Source organism: Lissotriton helveticus, chromosome 2_1, assembly GCF_964261635.1.
Source record: "Lissotriton helveticus chromosome 2_1, aLisHel1.1, whole genome shotgun sequence".
NCBI classification, from domain to species: Eukaryota; Metazoa; Chordata; class Amphibia; order Caudata; family Salamandridae; genus Lissotriton; species Lissotriton helveticus.
Window position 1 is genome coordinate 1393372912 of NC_136059.1, and position 23415 is coordinate 1393396326.

At 51.5% G+C, this 23415-nt stretch overlaps 1 protein-coding gene across 1 annotated transcript in view; it reads left to right on the forward strand.

The window, feature by feature from the left end:
* GAK (cyclin G associated kinase) overlaps nt 1–23415 on the forward strand; it is a 1786158-nt gene that overhangs the window by 1563746 nt on the left and 198997 nt on the right. The gene's annotated exons all lie outside the window — the stretch shown is intronic.

The following is a 23415-nucleotide window of genomic DNA, read 5'->3' on the forward strand; positions in this document are numbered from 1 at the left end:
GAGTCTGACCTCCTGCTGCTGGACCAAACTCCAGCAAGGGAGTCCGGGACAATAGGTTTCCTGTCGAGGGAGGTGCTAGCACCTCCCCAGACAGCCTGTAGTGTATTGCGGTAGGGTGGGTTGAATGGAAAAATGTCTTTCCAGACACTGCCTGGGGCACACAAGGTGCTCCATGCATAGCCCGGTTCAAACCAGTTGCTGGGGCACACCAGCCCCGCTCTGGCGCGAAACTGGACAAAGGGAAAGGGGTGTAACCACCCCCTTCCCAGGTCCACCCATAGGAGGGACCTAGCAGGTAATCCAGCCCATTTTCTTAGTATAAAGATAGCTGCTGTGTCCCCAGGACTTTAGATTATCCTGGAACTAAACTCTGAAACGAAACTCTTCGACCTTCGACATTCTATACCGACTAGACGACTGAAGACATCTCCCTTGTGGTCAATGAGTGACCACCCTGTGCAAACAGGCACCAGCAGTAACTTGCCGGTCTGCTTTGTCGACGCTCCCGACGGATCCCGAAGACTCAGCAACTCAGGAACTGGACTCTCAGACTTCTCTGACTCCGACCCACATCCACAGCAAAGCTGAGACCCGTGCCGGACACCCTGGACATCCTGCATTTTGCTAATTGTGCAACTACCGAGGCACCCTTGCAGTTGTGCACTGGGGTACGGGAAGCCCCAGACCCGAGCGCCATGTGCACCGAAGCTCAGCACTCCACGAGTTCCGCGTGGGTCCCGCATTTGCATTTTCAGCTCAATGCTTCTTCCCGGTTGCTAGCCCGTTGGCTAGTGAGCCCTCCGAAGACGAACCTTTGAAACTAAACTGCTTTCCTCGTTGCTCCAGGCTTGCTTTAGCTTCCCTACAGCGGAGAATCTCCCCAGACCTTGCTGGTCTGACCTGAATCCAATCTTCACTTCCTGCGTGGATTGCGTTTGCCAAGGCTTGTTGGGTCCAATCCGGATACCGACACCACAGTCAACTAGATCCTTCATGGGACAGCTCGAATCCAGCTCCTGGTCGTCGGCGACACCTCCTGGTCCTCGTGGCTGCAGAGACCAGCTTCATCTCTTCACCTGAGATCATCGCGACATCGCCTGGTTCCTTCCTGGTCACTGGCTAGTGACCCAGACTCTGTCCCCTCTGCTTTCAGGTTCTTCAGTTCTTCGATCCACCTGGACACTCTTCCTTTGGCCGCCTGCAGCACTTCTTTTGCAGATCTCCATTGAAAGCATCGACGAAACCCGACACGAAAAGACACCTATGCACCCGGCTTCCCTGGGTGAGGTAACTCGAGTACTCCGGTGCTCCCGTGGGTATTGACTCTCCAAGTGTCCTAGCTTAAAGGGTTTTGTCGTAGCCCATCCGGAAGTGCCCTTAAACAGTAACTTTGTAACTTCTTTGTTCTATATTATGTCAATGGTAACTCGCGGCTGTGTTTAGACACTGCACGTGTCTCCCGTGGGTCTCCTACTTCCTAACCTTTGGTTGTTCAGTGTAGCCCCAGCGATTGCCTCGCCCCTACGCCTATTCACTATTCCTGAAGTGGTTCTTATACCACTTACTTAGTATATGATTTGTGAGGCCCCTAGGGCAGAACTGTATTTGTGCAACTCATAGGATGCTAATTGAGTAACTTGTGATGTACTTCGATCTCTGACCTCATAAAGAGTGCAGAGGGGTTGTGTTAGAAATAAATTCATATATATTTGATATATACCATGTGTGGTGTCCTTTCATTTGGTATTCAAGGGATTATAATTGGTAAAAACAGCTTGCTTCACATGCTCTCTGAAGTCTTAGCCTAAGACTGCTGGTCCATGCTACCACTAGGATAGCTTGTCTATAAGGTTGACTTTACAACCATCATCAATAGGGGTCGTTTAGACTGGTGCATGGGGCCCACTAGAATAGTGGACATCATATGCCAGGCTAACTTCTCACATTGGTGTGCAGCGGTGATATAAGAGCTTGCTGTTGTTTTACCATATAAACTTAAGATATCATTTGAAAGATCACATTAAGGTACCTGTAGGTACATATAAATCAAGTTCTTATAATACTTTCATTTCTACTGAACTTAGCAGTTGTAGATGAAAGGGCTTAGCACACCCTGACCACAACTCCTAGAGAGGTTCTAGTAGGAAACCATTTAGTGTAGGTAGGTGCACACACCACACCTCACTAGAAAATGCCCTTAGAAGAAGGCCCTAGTGGACCTCTACAAGAAGACACCCAGTGGGTGCCCTCTAAGTATGACTCATTAACTTTTAATGAGCTTAGAAGCTTGTGTGCAGTCAGAAGATTGAGACAAGGGCTGGGATATCTAGCAGGTGGTTAAAGGTTGGAACCTTTAACCACCTGGTAGATATCTTAGTGGCCCATGATGCAAAGACTGCATCAGACACAGATAACCAAGGTAGCAGAGAGGGGGGCCATCCATCCACAGAAGAGAATGTTGGGGAAGATCCAGCACTATCTGATGAGGAGGTGGATGCTGAACAGGATGAGGTCGCTGAACCGATCCTGGGCAACACATGACTGTCTCTGGGTAGAGAGGGCCTTGGTGGGCCCCCTCCTAACTTTCCAAGTAGGCCTAACAGGAGACACAGAAGGCACAGGTCACTGTCCAGTGGCTCTGAGCATTCTGATGACTCAGTAGGGTCTGATGCCTCTGCTCTAAGGAGGATGACTTCCCCTCAGAGGAGAGAGCACAAAGCTAGGATGAAAGAAGTAAATCTTAGGATCAAGAGGCAAGAAATTGCCCATGTAAAAGAGACCCTGGCTCTTGAAAGAGAGAAAAAGTTAAGTGGGTTAGAACCCACTGGTGACAGCAATATACCTAGAGATAGGGAACGGTCTCATGACCATAGAAACCTGAACAAGATTGTCCCTCCCTATCAGGTTGGGGATGACATCCACAACTGGATAACTGCTTTGGAGAGGGCTTGCAAAGTACAGCAGGTACCCCAAAATCAGTGGGCAGCAATCTTGTGGCTCTCCTTTGCAGACAAAGGTAGAGACAAGCTCCTGACAGTAAGTGAACAGGATGCTGACCACGACTATGTCCTGAAGAGTGCTCTGATAGATGGGTTTGGCTTAACCACTGAGCAGTACAGGTTGCTGTTCAGAGACACCCAGAAGACACAGACTCAGGACTGGACTGACTTTGTAGATTGTGCTACTAAGGCTCCGGAAGGCTGATTACTGGGCAGTAAGGTTAATGACTATACAGGATTGTATAATTTGATCATGAGAGAACAAATACTTAACAACTGTCAGAACCAGGTATTGCATCAACACCTGATTGACTCTGATCTGACCTCTCCCCAAGAATTGGGAAAGAAGGCAGACAAATTGGTCAGAACCAGGGTGAAGCAGAAGGTACAGAACCAAGGTGGTGATCAGAAGAAGCAAGACCAAAAGGGTGGTTAGAAAGCAAAAGACCAGAAGTCTTCTCAAGGTTCCCAAAAAGCTTCTAATGGTGGTGTTTCCCAACCTGCAAAAATGAAAGAAGGTCCTAAGAAACCATGGTGCAAAGTATGTAAGGTAAATACTCACTGGACCCGTGATTGCACCAAGAAGGAGGCAGCTCCAGGCACCATAGCCCCTAAGGCAACTGTTCCCCCTAGTACAGCTAATAGTGGTGGTTCCCAACAGAAGGGTGTAGTAGGGTTAACCCTGGGAACTGAGATGGATTCTGGCCTAGTCAGAATACCAACTCAAGCTGTTCTTGTCTGTGATGTGGAAATGGCTATGTCCTCTACTGTGAGGCCCAGTAACTTGGGCAAGTACAGACTGACTCCTTTAATTAATAACAAAGTGGCTCAGGCCTACAGGTACACATGTGCCAGTGTCACCATGGTGACACCCAACTTTGTGGACCCTGGACAGATCATACTAGGTGACAATTACCTAGTGACCAATGCAAGCAATGTCACTACCACCCATAGTATGGCAATTGCTAATTTCTCCTGGGGAGGTGTAACTGGCCTCAAAAGAGTTGTTGTTAGTTCAGACCTCCCTGTAGAATGTTTGCTTGGCAATGGCCTAGAATCTTCAGTCTGGTCTGAAGTGAAGTATAGGACTCATTCAGAAATGTTAGGGATAACAGCACATGTCCTTGCTGTGACCAGGTCACAGGTCAAAAATTGCAACACTGAACAGGCCCTGGATCCTGAAATAATGGACCAGTTGCCTACCAGGAGGAGAAGCAGTAGGGTTAAGGCGGTGCCTTCCCCCTTGCCTCAGAATGAGGATCAGCCTTCCAAGGAAGCGGATTGTGAGACCCAAGAAGGAACTGTCCTAGAAGAGCTTGAGCCTGATTAGGTTGAGTTTCTTGGGACAGGGGGACCTTAAAGGGCAGATCTGAGGCAGACGCAGTTGGACTGCCCTTCTCTTGAACCCCTCAGACAGCAAGCTGCTGCTGAGGCTGCTGGGAATGCTAATGGAACCCATAGAGTGTATTGGGATGAAGGGCTCCTGTATTCAGAGGCTAGATACCCCAAGCCTGGTGCTTCCAGGAGGTTGGTCATACCTTTGGCATTCAGGGGTTTCCTTCTTACATTAGCCCATGATATTACCCTTGCAGGACATCTTGGCCAGAACAAGACTTGGGACAGGCTTGTCCCTCACTTTCACTGGCCCCACATGTCAGAAGACACCAATGAGTTTTGTCGCTCCTGTGTCACCTGCCAAGCCAGTGGCAAATCAGGTGGCACCACAAAGGCCCCCCTAATACCACTCCCTGTGATGGGGGTTCCCTTTGAAAGAGTTGGGATAGACATTGTTGGTCCAATGGATCCCCAAACAGCATCTGGGAACAGGTTTATTCTGGTGGTAGTGGATCATGCCACCAGATACCCAGAAGCTATTCCCCTAAGGACCACAACAGCTCCTGTTGTGGCAAGAGCCCCCCTGGGAGTTTTCTCAAGAGTGGGTTTTCCAAAGGAGGTTGTCTCAGACAAAGGTGCAAACTTTGTCTGGATATTTGACTGCTATGTGGAAGGAGTGTGGAGTGAACTACAAGTTCACCACACCCTATCATCCACAGTGCAATGGTCTGGTGGAGAGATTCAACAAGACCTTAAAGGGCATGATTAAGGGTTTATGTGAAAAGCTTAGGCGAAGATGGGACATCCTTCTGCCCTGACTTTTGTTTGTTTATAGAGAGGTCCCACAGAAGGGGGTTGGCTACAGCCCTTTTGAACTTCTGTTTGGGCACCCTGTAAGAGGACCCCTTTGTCTGGTGAAGGAAGGATGGGAGTTACCTCAAAGCTCCAAAACAAGACATTGTGGATTATGTACTCGGTCTCCGCTCTAGGAAGGCTGAGTATATGAAAAAGGCATCCAAAAGCCTTGAGGCTAGCCAGGAACTCCAAAAAACCTGGCATGACCAAAATGTTGTGCTGACAGTTTACCAACCAGTGCAGAAAGTGTGGGTGTTGGAGCCAGTGGCCCCAGCAGCACTCCAAGACAAGTGGTCTGGACCCCACACTATTGTTGAACAGAAGGGAGAGGTGACCTATTTGGTTGATCTTGGAACTCTCAGTAGCCCCCACAGGGTGCTTCATGTCAACAGACTGAAACCATATGTTGACAGGGCTGACATGGTCTTGCTCATGCCTACTGATGAAGGACAGGAGGACGCGAGTGACCCTCTCCCAGACCTTCTCTCTCAGAACCCTGATGATGGATCAATTGATGGTGTAGCCTTGGCAGGCAGCCTCACTGATCAGCAGCATAGGGACTGCAGACAAGTTCTGCAGGCCTACAGACATATGTTTTCACTGACTCCAAGTCAGACTACCTGGTGCACTCATGAAGTGGACACTGGGGACAGTCTACCTGTCAAGAGTAAAATCTACAGGAAACCTGATCATGTCAGGGACTGTATCAGGACAGAGGTCCAAAAGATGTTGGAGTTGGGAGTCATTGAGCCCTCAGAGAGCCCTTGGGCCAGTCCAGTAGTCCTAGTGCCTAAACCTCACACCCAGGATGGTAAGAGAGAGATGAGGTTTTGCGTAGATTACAGAGGCCTCAATGCTGTCACTAGGACAGATGCCCACCCAATACCAAGAGCAGATGAGCTCAGTGACAGATTGGCTTCTGCCAAGTTTTTGAGTACATTTGACTTGACAGCTGGCTACTGGCAGATCAGACTAGCTGATGGACAAAAGCCAAAGCAGCATTCTCAACCCCAGGAGGTCATTATCAATTTGTGGTAATGCCCTTTGGTCTGAAGAATGCACCTGCCACATTCCAAAGTTTGGTGAACCAAGTCCTCTCCGGTCTGGATGACTACTGTGCAGCTTATTTTGATGATATTGATGTCTTTAGCTCCACTTGGAAAGATCACCTGATCCATCTGAAGAATGTTTTGGAGGCCCTGCAGAAGGCAGGCCTAACTATCAAGGCTACCAAGTGCCAGATAGGGCAGAGCAATGTTGTATACCTGGGCCACCTGATAGGTGGAGGTCAGGTTCAACCATTGGAGAGCAAGATGCAGACCATTAAGGACTGGACTGCTCCCACCACCCAGACTCAGGTCAGAGCTTTCTTGGGCCTGACAGGGTACTACAGGAAGTTTGTCAAAAGTTATGGGTCCAATGTGACACCTCTCAATGACTTAACTTCAAAGAAAATTCCAAAGCAAGTTCAGTGGACAGTAAGCTGTCAAAAGGCATTTGATGACCTGAAGCAGGCCATGTGCACTGCACCTATTCTGCAAAGTCCAGACTACTCCAAGGAATTCATTGTTTAAACAATGCTTCTGAATTGGGTGTGGCTGCTGTTCTTTCACAGTTGAATAAAGATGGTCAAGACCAGCCAATAGCTTTTATTAGCAGAAGGCTGACCCCTAGAGAGAAACGTTGGTCAGCTGTTGAGAGGGAGGCCTTTGCTGTGGTTTGGGCCCTGAAGAAGCTGAGGCCATACTTGTTTGGTACTCACTTCAAGATTCAGACAGACCATAAGCCCCTCTTGTGGCTAAATCAGATGAAGGGTGAAAATCCCAAACTTCTTAGGTGGTCCATTTCCCTACAGGGGATGGACTTTACAGTGGAACATAGACCTGGGACTGACCATGCCAGTGCTGATGGACTCTCCAGATATTTCCACTTAGAACATGAAGACTCAACTGGTCAAGGTTAGTTTAAAGTCCCTACGTTTGGGGGGGGTAGGAGAGTAGGGTCTGCTTCCTATGGTCATCCCCTCTTTTTGCTGTGATTTTCTGGTTTTTCGACTTTAGTGTGGCTGTGGGCCTGCTAATCAGACCCACAGCCCAGCTGTTCTCTCTCTAAATTGATACCATGTACTTTAGGTACATGTATAGTGTACCATAGGTACCCAGAGCATAGGTGCATCCAAGGCCTACCAGGGGCTGCAGCATGAATTATGCCACCCCTGGCTGGCCATCCAAACTGACACCACAGGCTGATCACTCAGCTTGGGTAAGGTGGTGTAATCGCCCCTTACTTAGATATAGTATACCTATATCTTCCCTTATATATAGACACATTTGCACCTATAAGTCACTCCTATGGTAGACCTCGACAATCCTGGAGGCAGAGTGCTTGGTTTTAAGTGAGAGGGTTCCCTAGTATGAGCTGAGCCCCTCTGCAGCTTTCAGAACCATGTCCTTATAGCTGTTTATGATATAGCCATACCATATACTCTTAAGTGCATTATAATCCTCGCGGTTAATGCTAACTTTGGTTTGGCTTTATCAAAACATGTTGTGTAATGTGTCAAACACTTTGGAATACTACCCTAACCCCCCCCCCCCCCACCCCCGCCAATTCTGGCGGCGGGGTTAGCATTCCACCCTTCTAGAGGGAAAAGACATGTAGTATGTTACTGCTTTACCCGGTTAAAGTTAAACAGAGCCTCAGCATCACAAAATGGAGGATGTATGACATTACAACGCATGCTTTTACATCGCATGCCTTTAAAACGCTGTTTTTACAACGCATGCCTTTACAACGCATAGTGCTTTGGGGCACTGGATAGTGAATAGTTTAATTTACTATTCCAACTCCAGTCCCGGTGGATAGTAGGGAAGGTGTTGGATAGTAAATTAAACCTATTCCCTATCCTAGAGCGCCCCCCAGCGCAATGCGTTGTAATGGATTGCGTTGTAAAAGTTGCGTCGTAAAGACACTGCGTGGTAAAAGTTGCGTTGTAAAGGATGTTTCCCCAAAATGGATGCTGCTGCCACAGGTACGAGTCTTACCTCCTTCTGCTGGGCAAAACTCCAGCAAGGGAGGCCGGGACAATAGGTTTCCTGTCGAGAGAGGTGCTAGCACCTCGCCAGACAGCCTGTAGTGTATTGGGGCAGGGTGGGTTGAATGGAAAGATGCTTTTCCAGACACTGCCTGGGGCACACAGGGTGCTCCATGCATAGCCCGGTTCAAACCAGTTGCTGGGGCACTCCAGCCCCGCTCTGGTGCCAAACTGGACAAAGGGAAAGGGGTGTAACCACCCACTTCCCAGGTCCACCCATAGGAGGGACCTAGTAGGTAATCCAGCCCATTTTCTTAGTATAAAGATAGATGCTGTGTCCCCAGGACTTTAGATTATCCTGGAACGAAACACTGAAACCTTCGACATTCAATACCGACTAGAAGACTAAAGACATCTCCCTTGTGGTCAATGAGTGACCACCCTGTGCAAACAGGCACCACCAGTAACTTGCCGGTCTGCTTTGTCGATGCTCCCGACGGATCCCGAAGACTCAGCGACTCAGGAACTGGACTCTCACACTTCTCTGACTCCGACCCACATCCACAGCAAAGCTGAGACCCGTGGCAGACAAGAGAGACGTGGGACCGGACACCCTGGACATCCTGCATTTTGCTAATTGTGCAACTACAGAGGCACCCTCGCAGTTGTCCATTGGGGTACGAGAAGCCCCAGACCCGAGCGCCATTTGCACTGAAGCTTAACCCTCCACACTCCACGAGTGCGGCCTGCTCTTGCATTTTCAGCTCAACGCGTCTTCCCGGTTGCTAGCCCGTTGGCTAGTGAGCCCTCCGAAGACGAACCTTTGCAACTAAACTGCTTTCCTGGTTTCTCCAGGCTTGCTCCAGCTTCCCTGCAGAGGAGAAGCTCCCCAGACCTTGCTGGTCTGACCTGAAGCCAATCTTCACTTCCTGCGTGGATTGCGTTTGCCAAGGCTTGTTGGGTCCAAACAAGATAACGACACCGCAGTCAACTAGATCCTTCGTGGGACAGCTCGAATCCAGCTCCTGGTCGTCGTCGACACCTCCTGGTCCTCGTGGCTGCAGAGACCAGCTTCACCTCTTCACCTGAGATCATCGCGACATCGCCTGGTTCCTTCCTGGTCACTGTCTAGTGACCCAGATTCTGTCCTCTCTGCTTTCAGGTTCTTCAGTTCTTCGATCTACCCTTGGATCCACCCGGGCACTCTTGCTTTGGCCGCCTGCAGCACTTCTTTTGCAGATCTCCATTGAAAGCATTGACGAAACCCGAAACGAAAAGACACCGGCTTCCCTGGGTGAGGTAACTCGAGTACTCCGGTGCTCCCGTGGGTATTGACTCTCCAAGTGTCCTAGTTTAAAAGGGGTTTTGTCGTAGTCCATCCGGAAGTGCCCTAAAACAGTAACTTTGTAACTTCTTCGTTCTCAATTATAAGTCAATGGTAACTTGCGGCTGTTTTTAGACACTGCACGCGTCTCCCATGGGTCGTCTACTTCCTAATCTTTGGTTGTTCACTATAGCCCCAGCGATTTCCTGGGCCTATTCACTATTCCTGAAGTGGTTCTTATACCACTTACTTAGTATATGGTTTGTGAGGCCCCTGGGGCAGAACTGTATTTGTGCAACTTATAATATGTGTGAGAAGTTGGCCTGATATATGATGCTCACTAGTTCTAGTGATCACCTTGTATCAGTCCAAACAATCCTTATGTTGATTGGTTGTAAGTCAACCTTATAGACTAGCTATCCTAATGGTAGCATGGACAAAGCAGTCTTAGGCTAAACTCTTTTGGCATGTGAAGCCAGCTGTTTTACCACATATAAGCCCTTGAATACCAGATGAAAGGACACCACACAGGTTGTTATGAAAATAAACAATATATTTATCAGTAACAAACACCTCTGAACTCTTTGAGATCAGAGGGCTAAGCACATGACAATCTCTTAGGAAAAAAACGTTAAGTTGCACAAAATTACAATGGTGCCCTAGGGGCACGGCAAACCATATACTAAGTAAATGGTATAAGGAAGTCGATAGAAGAAATGTAGCTGTCCAGAGGCTGTAGGACCGCTGGGACTACGCTATCCTAACTTTAGGTAAGTAATAGGAGGTCCACGGGACGCGGGTGCAGAGTGTGAACTCACACGCGGGATGCGTAACAACGTCTATGGACAGTATAGTTCAAGAAAAAGGTGAGTACGGGCAATCCTGACTGGTTAGGACTAAAACGACTGTGAATCTAGACACTAGGAGAGTCAAGCTACCCTTGAGCACCGAAATGCTCTTGTTACCTCACCCACGGGCTGCGGGTGCATAGGTGCGAAGTCGTATCGGGTTTCTGCGTTGAAGTCTATGGAGCCTGAAAGAAAAGATGCTGCAGGCGACCAGGAGGAAGATGTCCGGTGTGATCCAAGGGTGGATCAGGAAAGCTGAAGACCTGAAAGCAGAGGGGACAATGTTCAAAGTCACTAGCCAGTGACTGGAGTGGAACCAGGAAGGAACCAGATGTCGTTGTCGCGATCAGGTGAAGAGTGGATGCTTGACTCTGCAGCCATGTGGACCAGGAGGCGTCTTCAACGACCAGGATGGAGGTACGAGCTGTCCCACGCAGGCAGGCTCTCGCTGTCGGCGGTGTCTGTTCCGGATTCGGCGTCAACAGGCCTTGGCAAAGGCAACCCACGCGGTGAGTGAAAAAGGCGTCTGGTGCGGACTAGGAGAGTCCGGGGTGCTCCTCTTTTGGAAGGGAGCAAGGGCCAGTCTGGAGCAACCAGACCAGCAGTGTAGTTTTCAAAGTTCGTCGTCTAGGAGGTCACTAGCCAGCCGGCAAGTGACCAGACAACGCTTCGAGCAGCAAACAAGCAGAAGGGCCCCACGCAGATCTCGTGGAAGTTGGAGGGCTGATCTTCGGTGCAGGGGCTGCTCGGGGCTGGGGCTTCTCAATCCCCAAAGCACTTGGTCGAGTTTACCTCGGGAGTCATGCTGGAAGTGAAGTGCAGGTTCTTTCAAGATGGCCGGTCCCACGTGTCTCGTCGCACCCACGGATCTCAGCTGTGCTGCAGATGTGAGTTGAGGTCGGACAGGTCTGGGAATCCGGGTCTCGTCGGGCTCTGAAGTCTGGATCCTCAAGGGAAGACGACAAAGTGAAGCCGCTGGACGCTTGATGGTGCCTGCAGTTGCAGGGTGGACACTCCTTGCCCACAAGGGAGATTCTTCAGTCTTCTGTGGAGCAGAACGTCGAAGTCCAGAGTTTCTTCTTGTAAAGTTGTTCAGGGTAATCTAATTTGGAATGGGACCAGCTCCTACCTTTATTTTCCTAAAGGGGGCTGCACTAGTGACTATGTACCTCCCATGGGTGGGACCAGGAAGGGGGGTGGTTACACCCCCTAACCTTTGTCCGGTTTTCGCGCCAGAGCTGGGGCAGGGATGCCCCAGCAACTGGTTTGAACCGGTGTATGCACAGGGCACCTTGTGTGCCCCAGGCATGTCTCATTCCTTTCAGGCCTGTCCTACCCAATACACAAAATCCTGTCTGGGGTGGTGCTAGCACCTCCCAAGGCAGGAAACCCTTTGTCCAAGCCTCCCTCGCTGGAAGGACTCCCAGCAGCAGGAGGTCAGACTTGTGTCTGTGGTGGCAGCATCCATTTTGTGATGCCAAGGCTCGAGTTAACTTTAACCGGGGTTCACAGTTACATACATGTCGTGTCCCTCTAGAAGGGTGGAATGCTACCCCCGTCGCCAGAATTGGGGTAGTATTCCAATTCGTATGAAACCTTACTTGACATTTTTTGATAATGTTATACCAGAGTTAGCATTCAACCGCGAGGATTATAATGCACTTAAGAGTATATGGTATAGCGTTATCATGGAACAGCTATTAGGACTTGGTTCCGCAAGCTGCAGACAGGCTCAGCTCATGCCAGAGCACCATCTCACATAATTCCAAGCACTCTGCCTTCAGGATTGATAAGGCCTGCCATAGGAGTGACTGATAGGAGTATATGTGTCCATTTTGGGGTTAGATATAGGTATACTATATCTATAGCAAAGGGTGATTACACCACCTTGCCCCAGCTGTCTTAGCAGCCAGTTGTGTCAGTTTGGATGGCCAGCCAGGGGTGGCATAATACATGCTGCAGCCCCTGGTAGGCCCTGGGTACACCTATGCCCTGGGTACCTAAGGTACACTGTATAGGGACTGATAAGGTGACCCAGTATCCAATTAGATATGTACCTAAGGTACATGGAGTCCATTTTAACAGAGAGAGCCGGAAGCCTGGGGTCCTGAATAGCAGGATCCCAGGCCAACTAAGTAAAAAACCAGCAAAACACTAGGCAAAAAGTTGGGGGTAACCATAGTCACATTTCCACCTTCCTACATAACCCCCCCCCCCCCCCCCCAAACGAAAGGAGATAAGGCTATCCTTGACCAGGTAAGCCTATATTGCCTAAGTGGCCATATAAGGAAGTACCAGCACTGGCATGGTTACCCCCTATCTCATGGTCCACTAAGCAATCCCTCACCCTAAGGGTATCAGAGGGTCTCCACCATATGGAATCTCTACCTGTGGTGTATTTTGGCAAAGTAAAAGGCTGGTGCTGAGATGGAGTACTGAAGTGAGGCTCCACTAATGTTGGGCTCAGCTTCCTCCAATCATCATCCACCATATAGGCCTTTCTTTCCACGACTGAGTTGTGTTGAGCTCTCAGGGTCAACCTCTGGCTACCTAAAGCTGGAGGCTGGGTCCCTCTGTTTGGCTTACTGGAGGGACAGGTCCGGTCTGCGGCCCTTAGGTCCCAAGTTTGGCTGTGCCCAACAGAGTCCATCTGGGGGAGGTCCCTAACTAAGTTTAAGGGAGATCCCTCAGGAGTTTCTAACTTTTTCACCTTGCTAGGACTGCTAGCTTTGGTGTCCCTAATCTGATGATGGGGTTGTTTTATTGGACAGGGGGCCCTTTGGGGCTCCCTTGCCTCCTTGACCTCTGTAGCCCTGGGCTGACTGAGGCTGGGTAGAGAGGTGGCAGGTTACCTGCTCCAGACTGGGTCCCACCTTGGAATGGTCCACTGACATCAGGGGCTCTGCCAGGCTAGGCCTGACTACCCCTGGGGCAGTTTCTTCACAAGGTATAAGATCAGTTCCCTGAGGAGGCTGATCCTTTCCTAATGTCTGGTGGGAGGGAGATTTCTCTTCCTCCTCAATGCTCTCTGTTTGTGTGGAGTGATCCATAGTTTCAGGCTTCACAACACAGGAATCAGTTTGAGTTTGGGCTGTGGCCATCACAGCCCCACCAACCTTTTCAGGAAGGGACTCAGTTTGGGTATGGGCTGTTACCATCACAGCCCTGCTAACCTTTTCAGGGAAGGAATCTATTTGAGATTGGGCTGAGACTGGCACAGCCCTCCTAACCTGTTCAGGAAGATTTACCATTTTAGAATGGGTTTCTTGTTCTACCTCAGCCCTGGCTGAGATCTCTAAATCATCCCCCAGTAGGTAATCTACAGGCAAGTTTGATGACACTGCCACTCTCTTGGGGCCAGTGACACCTCCCCAGCTGAGATTTACCACTGCCCTGGGATGATTTTTCTGCACTCCATCAATGTTTGTCACCTGGTATGTGGCACCAGGTATAAGTTGCCTTGAGGGGACTAGCCCCTGTGTCTCTATAGGCCTCAACTTTCAGACCATTGATGAGGGGCTCCTGTCTGTACTTGCCCAAAGTGTTGGGACAAGCAGTGAAGTTGGCAAACCCCATGCCATTTTCAAAGACAAGAGTATCTAAGTTAGGGGACCTGGTTAGGCCAGAGTCCCCAGGAACTCCCAAAGTAAAACCACCCAAATTCTTGGGGGCACTCACACCACCTGGGGGATCTGAAAGAGACACGTTAGTGATAGATTCCTTACCTTAGAATATCCCCAGGCGTCAGACTGGATCCGGAAAATTATGCGTAGCAATACTCCTGCGCGCCGTTAGGCGTCGTCCGCGGCTCTGCGTCCGTCGTTAGCGCCGGAATGACGTCGTCGGAGTACTTAGACACCGCCCATGCGCGCTGACGTCAGTTCTTCTTTTTTTCGCGCGAGCTAGCGCAGATCCGGAGAAGCTCTACCCCTTAGTCTTTTTTGACTAAACTTTTCGATCGCTTTTTTAGTACGAGTCTTCGACTCCGACGGTGCCGGTACGGATGCCCGGGTTCAAACCCTGTTCCAAGTGCGACCGACTGATGTCGGTTACCGACCCCATCGCCAGTGCCTGAAGTGTTTAGGCCCCGACCACGACGACCGTGTCTGCTCCGACTGCTGAGCCCTGACGTCGAAAGCTAGGCGGGAGCGGTCCCGCAAGCGGCTCGAGCTACGGCAGTCGGCCCGCGCCGCTCCAGGTCCCGGTCCCACGGGAGGTCGAGGGACCGGGCGCGAGGTCGGAGTCCTCGCAGCTCCGGGAGTGGACATCGGTCATCGGGATCCAAGTCCTCAGGTAAGAGGCATGAGAGGCGCCATCGTTCCTTCGACCCACCCCGACGCTCGAGCGATGCGGCCGGGGGTTCGGGTGACACCACCCACACGGCTCCGCTTGAGTTGCAGGCTTCGCCACCTGCCCCACACCTTCGGGTCCCTGGGCATGGCGCGACGCCGGAGGAGATCGAGCGGTACCTCATGGCCATGAGGTCCCTCCCTCCTCAGTCGGGTCCCGTGGCGCCTTCGGAGGCCCTAGCTGGTCGAGTGCTTCGGCCTCGACTCCGTCGGGTGCTTCGGCCCCGGCGCCGCCGGCGACTTCGGTCCCGGCGCCGCAGGACCTCACCGGATCCGCATCCGGGTCGTCGCCGGTCGACCTCACGACCTCACCGGCCCCGGCCCCACGGGTGTCACCCCCGGCGCCCCTTGTGGACGCCGTCCCCAATGTTCCCTTCGGTCCGACTCTGGCGCCGGAACGGCGCCGTTGGGCGCCGCTTCCGATGGCCTTTGGAGATTTTTATTTCCATGAGGAGGCCCCGTCTGTTGAACCTGTTCTACAGGAGATGGGTGACGAGGGAGATTGGGAGGGGTCTGCTGACCCTCTGGCAGAGGAATGCCAGTCTCAAGAGGACTGGACATATGAGCTTGGGGAGGCCTGTGGTATTGACACTTCGCCAGACACTGGATTTGTCTCCCCTCCCACCGTGGCTACGGAGGAGGGGGCTGCTTACAGTGTAGTGTTGACGAGGGCGGCCAAGGCCTTGGGCCTTGAGCTCCCCGTCGCGGCCGTGAGGACTAACCTCCTCACTGAGGTCCTTAAACCGCAGTTAAGCTCCAGTGAGCCACTGCTGCTGTTTAATGAGGCCTTGTGTGACGTTCTTGTGGGCACTTGGTCCAAGCCCGCCTCAGGTCCGCCTGTTGATAGGAACGTGGCCAGACGCTACCGCCCGGCCCCGGGCGACCCATGCTTTTTGTCCACCCATCCCACCCCGAGAGCCTGGTCATCCAGGCCTCTACTTCCCAGACCGCATTCCCGACGGCCCCGCCCGATCGGGAATCCAAGAGGTATGAACAGTTCGGGAAGAAGGTGTTCTCGTCCTTGAGTTTGGGACTGCGGTCTGTCAATAACGCATGCCTCTTGGGCCGCTACACCCACACCCTGTGGGATACGGTCGCGGAGGTGCTGCCACAATGCCCGGAGGAGGTCCGGGCTAAACTCGCCCAAGCCCTTGCGGAGGGTCGAGATGCAGTGCGATATTCCATCCGATGTGGGCTGGATACCACGGACTCACTGGGCAGGGCAATGGCAACCACGGTGGCGGTTCGACGCCACGCCTGGTTGAGGACCGCCAACTTTTCGGCCGATGTCCAGTCCACTCTTCTGGACATGCCGTTCGATGGCCGTCGCCTCTTTGGCGACAAGGCAGACCATGCGCTTGAGCGTTTCAAGGACTCCAGGGCTACGGCCAAGTCCTTGGGCCTCTCGGCCCCACGCCAGCAATCGGGTGCCTTTCGCTCCTTTCGTGGCCACGGAAGGGGCGTCCCCACACGAGCTGCCAGCCACGCACCGCAGAATGTTCAGCAGCGCGGTGGTGGCCGTGGAAATCGCCGTGGCAGCGGTCGGGGACAGCGGCGAGGCCAGTCCACACCTCCCTCCGCAGCACCTGCCTCAAAACCTTCCTAGTCCGTGTTTTCAGGCCCATGTGACGCCAGTGGGTGGCAGGGTTCGCCATCACCTCTTCCACTGGCGCAATGTCACGTCGGACGGGTGGGTGCTGCAAATTGTCCGAAGGGGCTACTCCCTCCCCTTCGAGGCAACCCCTCCAGCCATGCCACCGCAGTGCCACCGAGTATCGGGGGATCATTTGCGACTTCTGCAGGAGGAAGTTACGGCTCTCTTGGCCAAGGGGGCCATCAAGCGCGTTCCTGGGCCAGAAGTAGGGTGTGGTTGCTACTCCCACTACTTTCTGGTACCCAAGAAGGGCAAAGGGGGCCTCCGCCCTTTCTTGGACCTAAGGAACGTCAACGGTTTCCTCCGGAAGGAGAAGTTCAAAATGCTGACACTAGCTCAGGTCCTAGCTGCCCTGGACCCAGGAGACTGGATGGTAGCGTTGGACTTGTGGGACGCCTATTTCCACATCCCCGTCCTGCCGGCCCACCGGCGCTACCTGCGGTTCACGGTTGGCCACGAGCACTTTCAATTTACCGTGCTCCCCTTCGGCCTTACCAGCGCCCCACGGGTGTTCACAAAGGTGATGGTGGTGGTCGCAGCTCATCTGCGCAGGTTAGGGGTTTCAGTCTTCCCCTACCTCGACGACTGGTTGTTGAAGGCGGGCTCGCCCCAGACAGTCGTCAGCCACCTCCAGACGACGGCAGACCTCCTGCATCAGGTGGGGTTCTCCATCAATGTGCCAAAGTCACACCTGTGCCCCTCTCAGAAGCTCCTCTTCATTGGAGCGGTTCTCGACTCGGCGCAGTTTCGGGTTTATCCTCCCGAACAGCGGGTCCGGGATATTCAGGCTCTGATTCCACTCTTTCAGCCTTTATCCGTGGTATCGGTCAGGTTGACGCTGCGTCTTCTGGGGCTGATGGCCTCCTGCATCCTTCTGGTGCATTACGCTCGGTGGCGGATGTGGGCTCTGCAGTGGGACCTGAAGTTTCAGTGGGCCCAGCATCAGGGCAACCTTTCCGACCATGTCCTGATCTCGGAGGGCACTGCGAGACCGCAGCAGTGGTGGCTCACGGACCGCGTTTGGGTCAGTGGCAGATCCCGCTCCCTTCCCCAGCCGGAGCACGTAGTTGTGACGGACGCATCCCTCCAGGGCTGGGGAGGCCATATGGGAGAGGCGGACATCAGAGGCCTCTGGTATCCGGCGGAGCCCCGGCTCCATATCAACCTCTTGGAGCTGCGGGCGATTTGTCTAGCACTGAAGGCATTCATCCCCTCTGTCCGGGGGAGTGTAGTGCAGGTGTTCACGGACAACACCACCGCCATGTGGTACTGCAACAAACAGGGCGGGGTGTGGTCGTGGACCCTTTGCCAGGAGGCTCTGCGCCTCTGGCAGTGGCTGGAACAGCAGGGCGTGGCCCTGGTGGTTCAACACCTGGCAGGTTCTTTGAACGCCAGGGCGGACGAACTCAGCCGTCGGTGCATGATGGATCACGAATGGCGTCTGAACTCGGGCGTGGCGCAAGGCCTCTTTCATGACAATCTTTTTGAAAAATACGACAAGTTGCACAAAATTACAATGGTGCCCTAGGGGCATGGCAAACCAGTTCAGTTCATACGTCTTTATTTCGATTAATACATCATAAAAGACAATTTACAGGCAAGATTAAAAAAGACCAGATAATATGTTCAAAATAGTGTTTAGGGCGATACAATTAATCTCATCTCGAGTTCCTTCGATAAAATTCATTAGATTCATTAAAACAAGAATTAAACAACAAATTTTAAAGACTCAATATGAATGAATAAAAAGACCATGTAGAAATGTTAAAATCACTGTACAAGATGGTGTCTAGCTCTAGTAATCCAAGCCCACCCTAGAAACTTAGCTACTCCAATAACCACGATCTCTGAGGTGTTTGTTCTTAAAGCCAAGAGTGCCTCATTACACCCTCCAACATTTAGCTTTCGACTTATGGGCCCAATCCATTTTTTCCTTGCTGCTGAGTAAGCCGGACAGGCCAAGAAGAGATGTCCCACACTCTCCTTTTGGTCAATACACCAAAAACAGAACTCAGTTGTGTGGCCAACCCATCTCTTGGTAAAAGACCTCACAGGTAGAGACCCTACTCTAAACTGGTGATATAATTTTTTGTCCAAACTCTTGGTAATAACATCCCAGTAGATCTCAAATACGGGATCCAGTTTGTGGGCCAAGAAACAACCTGTTGGAGAGGGTGTATCTGACAATACAACAGAGCGGGATCTAACAGAAGCCCAAAAAAGCAGTTTATATTCTTGTTTGGAGGGAAATATGTTAGACCCTGGGTTGGCCCACAATTGGCTGAGTCCTATGCTTTCTAGGATTGTTTTCACCTCCTGGAACCATGGGATATTACCTGAGCCCCTAATCGATCTCACTTCTGCTAATTCATTAGCAAAGAGGCTCAGGTCTAGAGACGTCCAGATCCGTCTCCATAGAGCTACAAGCCGATATTGTGCCATTTCTTTTATCGGTTTACAACCCATATCTATCAAAAGTGGTTTGATTGGAGAAGATAGTGGTAGGCCTGCCATTTACGCAAAAATTTGTTTTGGGCCCTAGCTAAGGGTGTGAGGTCCGTATGGCCCCATAAATCGGCCCCATACAAAATTGCAGAATTAATCTTCGCTTTATAGATTTTTAATACAGGTGAAACCCTTTTAGTCAGGGACAATCTATGTTCCTGGATCAAGCAGCCCATTAGGCTGGCGGATCGTAAATGGAGTGCCTCCAACTGTGGCTTCCAACATGGATATATGACGTTACAACGCGGACTTTTACCACGCAGACCATTACCACGCATTTTTTACAACACAGGACCCTTTACCACGCATACCATTACAACGCTGGTATTTACAACGCAGGTACTATTACAACGCATACCATTACAACGTAAGTATAGGTAAGTAAATAATATGGTAAAATAATTATTAATAATATTTTTTTTAATTAATAATTATTTTAATATTTAATATTTTAATTATTTATATTAATATTTAATTATTAATTTTTAAATATATATGTTAAAAATACCCCTGTACCCCCAAACCCAGCCCTAAAACCTAAAAATACCCCTGAACCCCAAAACCCAAACCCAGCCCTGAACCCTAAAAATACCCCTGTACCCCAAAAACTGAAAACTGACCCTGAACCCTAAAAATACCCCTGCACCCCAAAAACTGAAAACTGACCCTGAACCCTAAAAATACCCCTGTACCCCAAAAACTGAAAACTGACCCTGAACCCTAAAAATACCCCTGTACCCCAAAAACTGAAAACTGACCCTGAACCCTAAAAATACCCCTGTACCCAAAAACTGCAAACTGACCCTGAACCCTAAAAATACCCCTTTACCCAAAAACTGAAAACTGACCCTGAACCCTAAAAATACCCCTTTACCCAAAAACTGAAAACTGACCCTGAACCCTAAAAATACCCATTTACCCAAAACCCAAACCTAAAATATTTTAAATAAAATTATATACTTACCAATACTTACGTTGTAATGGTATGCGTTGTAAAAGTACCTGCGTTGTAAATACCAGCGTTGTAATGGTATGCGTGGTCAAGGTTCCTGCGTTGTAAAAGTTGCGTGGTAAAGGTAGGTCGTGGTAAAAGTTGCGTGGTAAAGGTTGTATACCTTCCAACATAGGCGATAATCCAGGGTCACTCCGAGATATGTCATTACATTCACTTGTTCTAGTGCCACACCATTCATGTTCACATGACTTTTAACCTGACGATTCTTAGTAAAAACCATAAATTTGGTTTTGCTCACATTGATTTGCAGTTCATTTGTTTTACAGAAATCCTCAAATCTATTGATCGCCTTTTGAAGACCACTACGGGTCTTAGAGAGAATTAATGTATCATCTGCAAAGATGAGCAACGGGATCCTCAGCCTGGACCACGGACTGTGGGGCTGGAGCAAAGGCCTCGTTCTGCGTTGGTGTGATCGGCTGTAGGGTGCTGCTGCCAGGTGGGTCCTGCGGACAGAGTTTGGCCCCTTCTCCGGGCCTTGATCCCACGAGCGATTTCGGACGGAGACTCCGATCCACGGCGACACTCTGCGGCCTGAGACGACCTCCCCGGGCCTACGAGGACGATGACGCGCACGAACAGAGGCGCTAGGACGGATCAGACGGCGGCCCCCAAAGATAATCCTGTGACAGCCATGTGGGGCAAGACGGGGGCGTCAGCGGCTGGAGAGGGCCCATCCAGGGGATCGGTGGATTCCCCACCAGTTACGCAGGCGTTCTTGGCCAGCTTTATGTCCGAACTCAAGGCAGAGATTGGATCCCTGAGAACGGAGGTGCAATCGTGCGTCACGGAACTCAAGCGGGAGGTCGTGGAATTGGGAGATCGAGTGGATAGTCTGGAACGGACTATGGACACGCGCACGGAGGACCAGGAACACTTGTGGCAGCGCCTGTCGGCCCTGGAAGAGCAGAACAGTGAACTCCAGATCGAGCAGGAGGATTTGGAAAACCGGGGCCGGCGCAACAACCTCCGTATTCGCGGCGTGCCACTCGGAGCGGAAGGGAAGGATGTGCTGGAATATGTGGCGCAGCTACTTCATGAGGTGCGAGGTAACAAGGATGTGTCGCCCCCCACTCTCGACCGTGCACATCGGGTGGCGGCCCCTGCTGGGAGATCGGGCCTCCTCCCGGATATTCTTACGAGGGTGCACTTCTTTGTGGAGAAAGAAGAGATTTGGAAATGCGCCAGGGACAAGCCGGACTTGCAATACCAGGGGCACAAGATCCAAATTTTTCAGGACCTTGCGCCCAACACCCTGAAGCGGCGGCGTGCTTTCTGCCCGGTGACGGAGAAGCTGCGAAATATGAACATTCCGTACCAATGGGGCCATCCATTTGCACTTATCTTCCAGTGGGAGGGGAGACGCAAAGCTCTGCGATCGTACGAGGAGGCGGCGAGACTTCTCAAAATCTCGGGCTCTCCTCCAGAGAGTCCTTCTAAGCATTCATCCCGCAAGAGAACGCCATCTGGGCCGGACTGGACCACGGTGCCGCGGAGACGGCGTACACCGCCTGCTGATGTGCCTACGAACAGCCAAGCTCGGCAGTGTAGGAGAGTAGGGTCTGCAATCCTATGATCACCCAGATTTTTTGCTTTTTGCTTCACTGGTTTACGACTTCCCTGGCTGTGGGCCTGCTAATCAGACCCACAGCCTAGCTGTTCTCTCTGTTCCAAATTGTACCCAGGTACTGAATTGGCACTGGGCCCTCTCTGAGTCCCTGTACCCAGGGCTGAGGTGCACCCAAAAATCTCCCAGGGGCTGCAGCATGTATTATGCCACCCCTGGGCTGACTAACCAAACAGACACAACTGGCTGCTTGACAGCTGGGGCAAAGTGGTGTACTCACCCTTTGCTTTAGATATAGTATACCTATATCTAAACTTAAAATGGACACACAGATCTCCTATCAGTCACTCCTATGGCAGGCCTTGACAATCCTGAAGGCAGAGTGCTTGGAATCGTGTGAGATGGTGCTCTGGCATGAGCTGAGCCTGTCTGCGGCTTTCGGGATCTATCCCTTAGCCGTTTTCATGATATCGCATACCATATACTCTTAAGTGCATTATAATCCTCGCGGTTATATGCCAACTCTGGTATCGCTTTATCAAAACATGTCGAGTAAGGTGTCATACGAATTGGAATACTAATCCCTCGCCAATTCTGGCGACGGGGTTAGCATTCCACCCTTCTAGAGGGACACGACATGTTGGTAACCTGTAACCCCGGTTAAAGTCAGACAGAGCCTTAGCATCCACAAAATGGATGCTGCCACCGAGACACAAGTCTGCCCTCCTGCTGCTGGGAGTCCTCCCAGAGCAGGAGGCAAGGACAAAGGGTTTCCTGCCAGGGGCGGTGCCAGCACCGTCCCAGACAGGGTTTTGTGTATTCTAGGTAGGCAGGGCTTTAGAGGAAGGTGACTGCAAGTGGCACCCCGGTGCTCACTGTGCATAGGCCGGCTTGAACCAGTTCCAGGGGCACACCAGACCCTGAGCTGGGGAAAGCCCGCCAAAGGAGAGGGGTGTAACCACCCCCCTCCTGGTCCCACCCATAGGGCAGGACTTAGTCGCGTGCCAGCCCCCTTTTTCAGGATAAAGGTAGGAGCAGGCCCCCTTCCAAATTAGATCAATCTTTGAATCCTGAACCGACCTTCTACAAGAAGAACTCAAGACTCTTCTCAAGATTTTCTCCCTTGTGACTAAGGAGTAGTCACCCTGCAGCAGCAGGCACCAACCAAGCATCGCGGTTTGTTGCCAGTCTCTCCTTCGGATCAAGACTGCTCCAGCACGACGAGAACCGGCTTCCCTGGCACCTCTGACCTCAACCTACATCATCAGCCCAGCTGTGATCCGTGGGTGCGACGAGACCTCGAGGGACCGGCCATCTTCAGAACTGCACGACGCTTGTCCAGCACGACCACCGAGTGACCCTCGACCGAGTGCTTTGGGGTGAGAGAAGCCCCGACCCTGAGCAGCTCCAGCACCGAAGTTCTGCCCCCCTGCCTCCACGAGATCTGCGTGGGGCCCTTCTGCTCTTTGCTGCTCACCGCGTTGTCCCGGTCACTTGCCCGTTGGCTAGTCGCCCTTTTACGACGCTCCACGACGACAAAGACTGCTGGTCTGGTTGCTCCAGACTGGCCCTTGCTTCCCTTCTTCAGAGAAGCACCCTGGACCCTCCTGGTCCACTCAAGACGCCATTTTAGGTCCACCGCGTGGGCCTTGCATTTGCCAAGACTTGTTGCCCCAATCCTGGGTCCAGCGACGTCGACAGCAAGTACCTACGTGGGACAGCTCGCACCTCCATCCTGGTCGCCGACAACGCCTCTTGGTCCGAGAGACTGCAGAGCCCAGCAGCGCCCACTCACCTGGCTGAGGTGACTTCGTCCGGTGCCATCCTGGTGCCCACCTAAATCACTGGCTAGTGATTCAGAACTTGGTCCCCTCTGCTTACAGGTTTCTTCTTCCCTGATCCAGGCTTGGATCTCCACGAACTTTCTTCA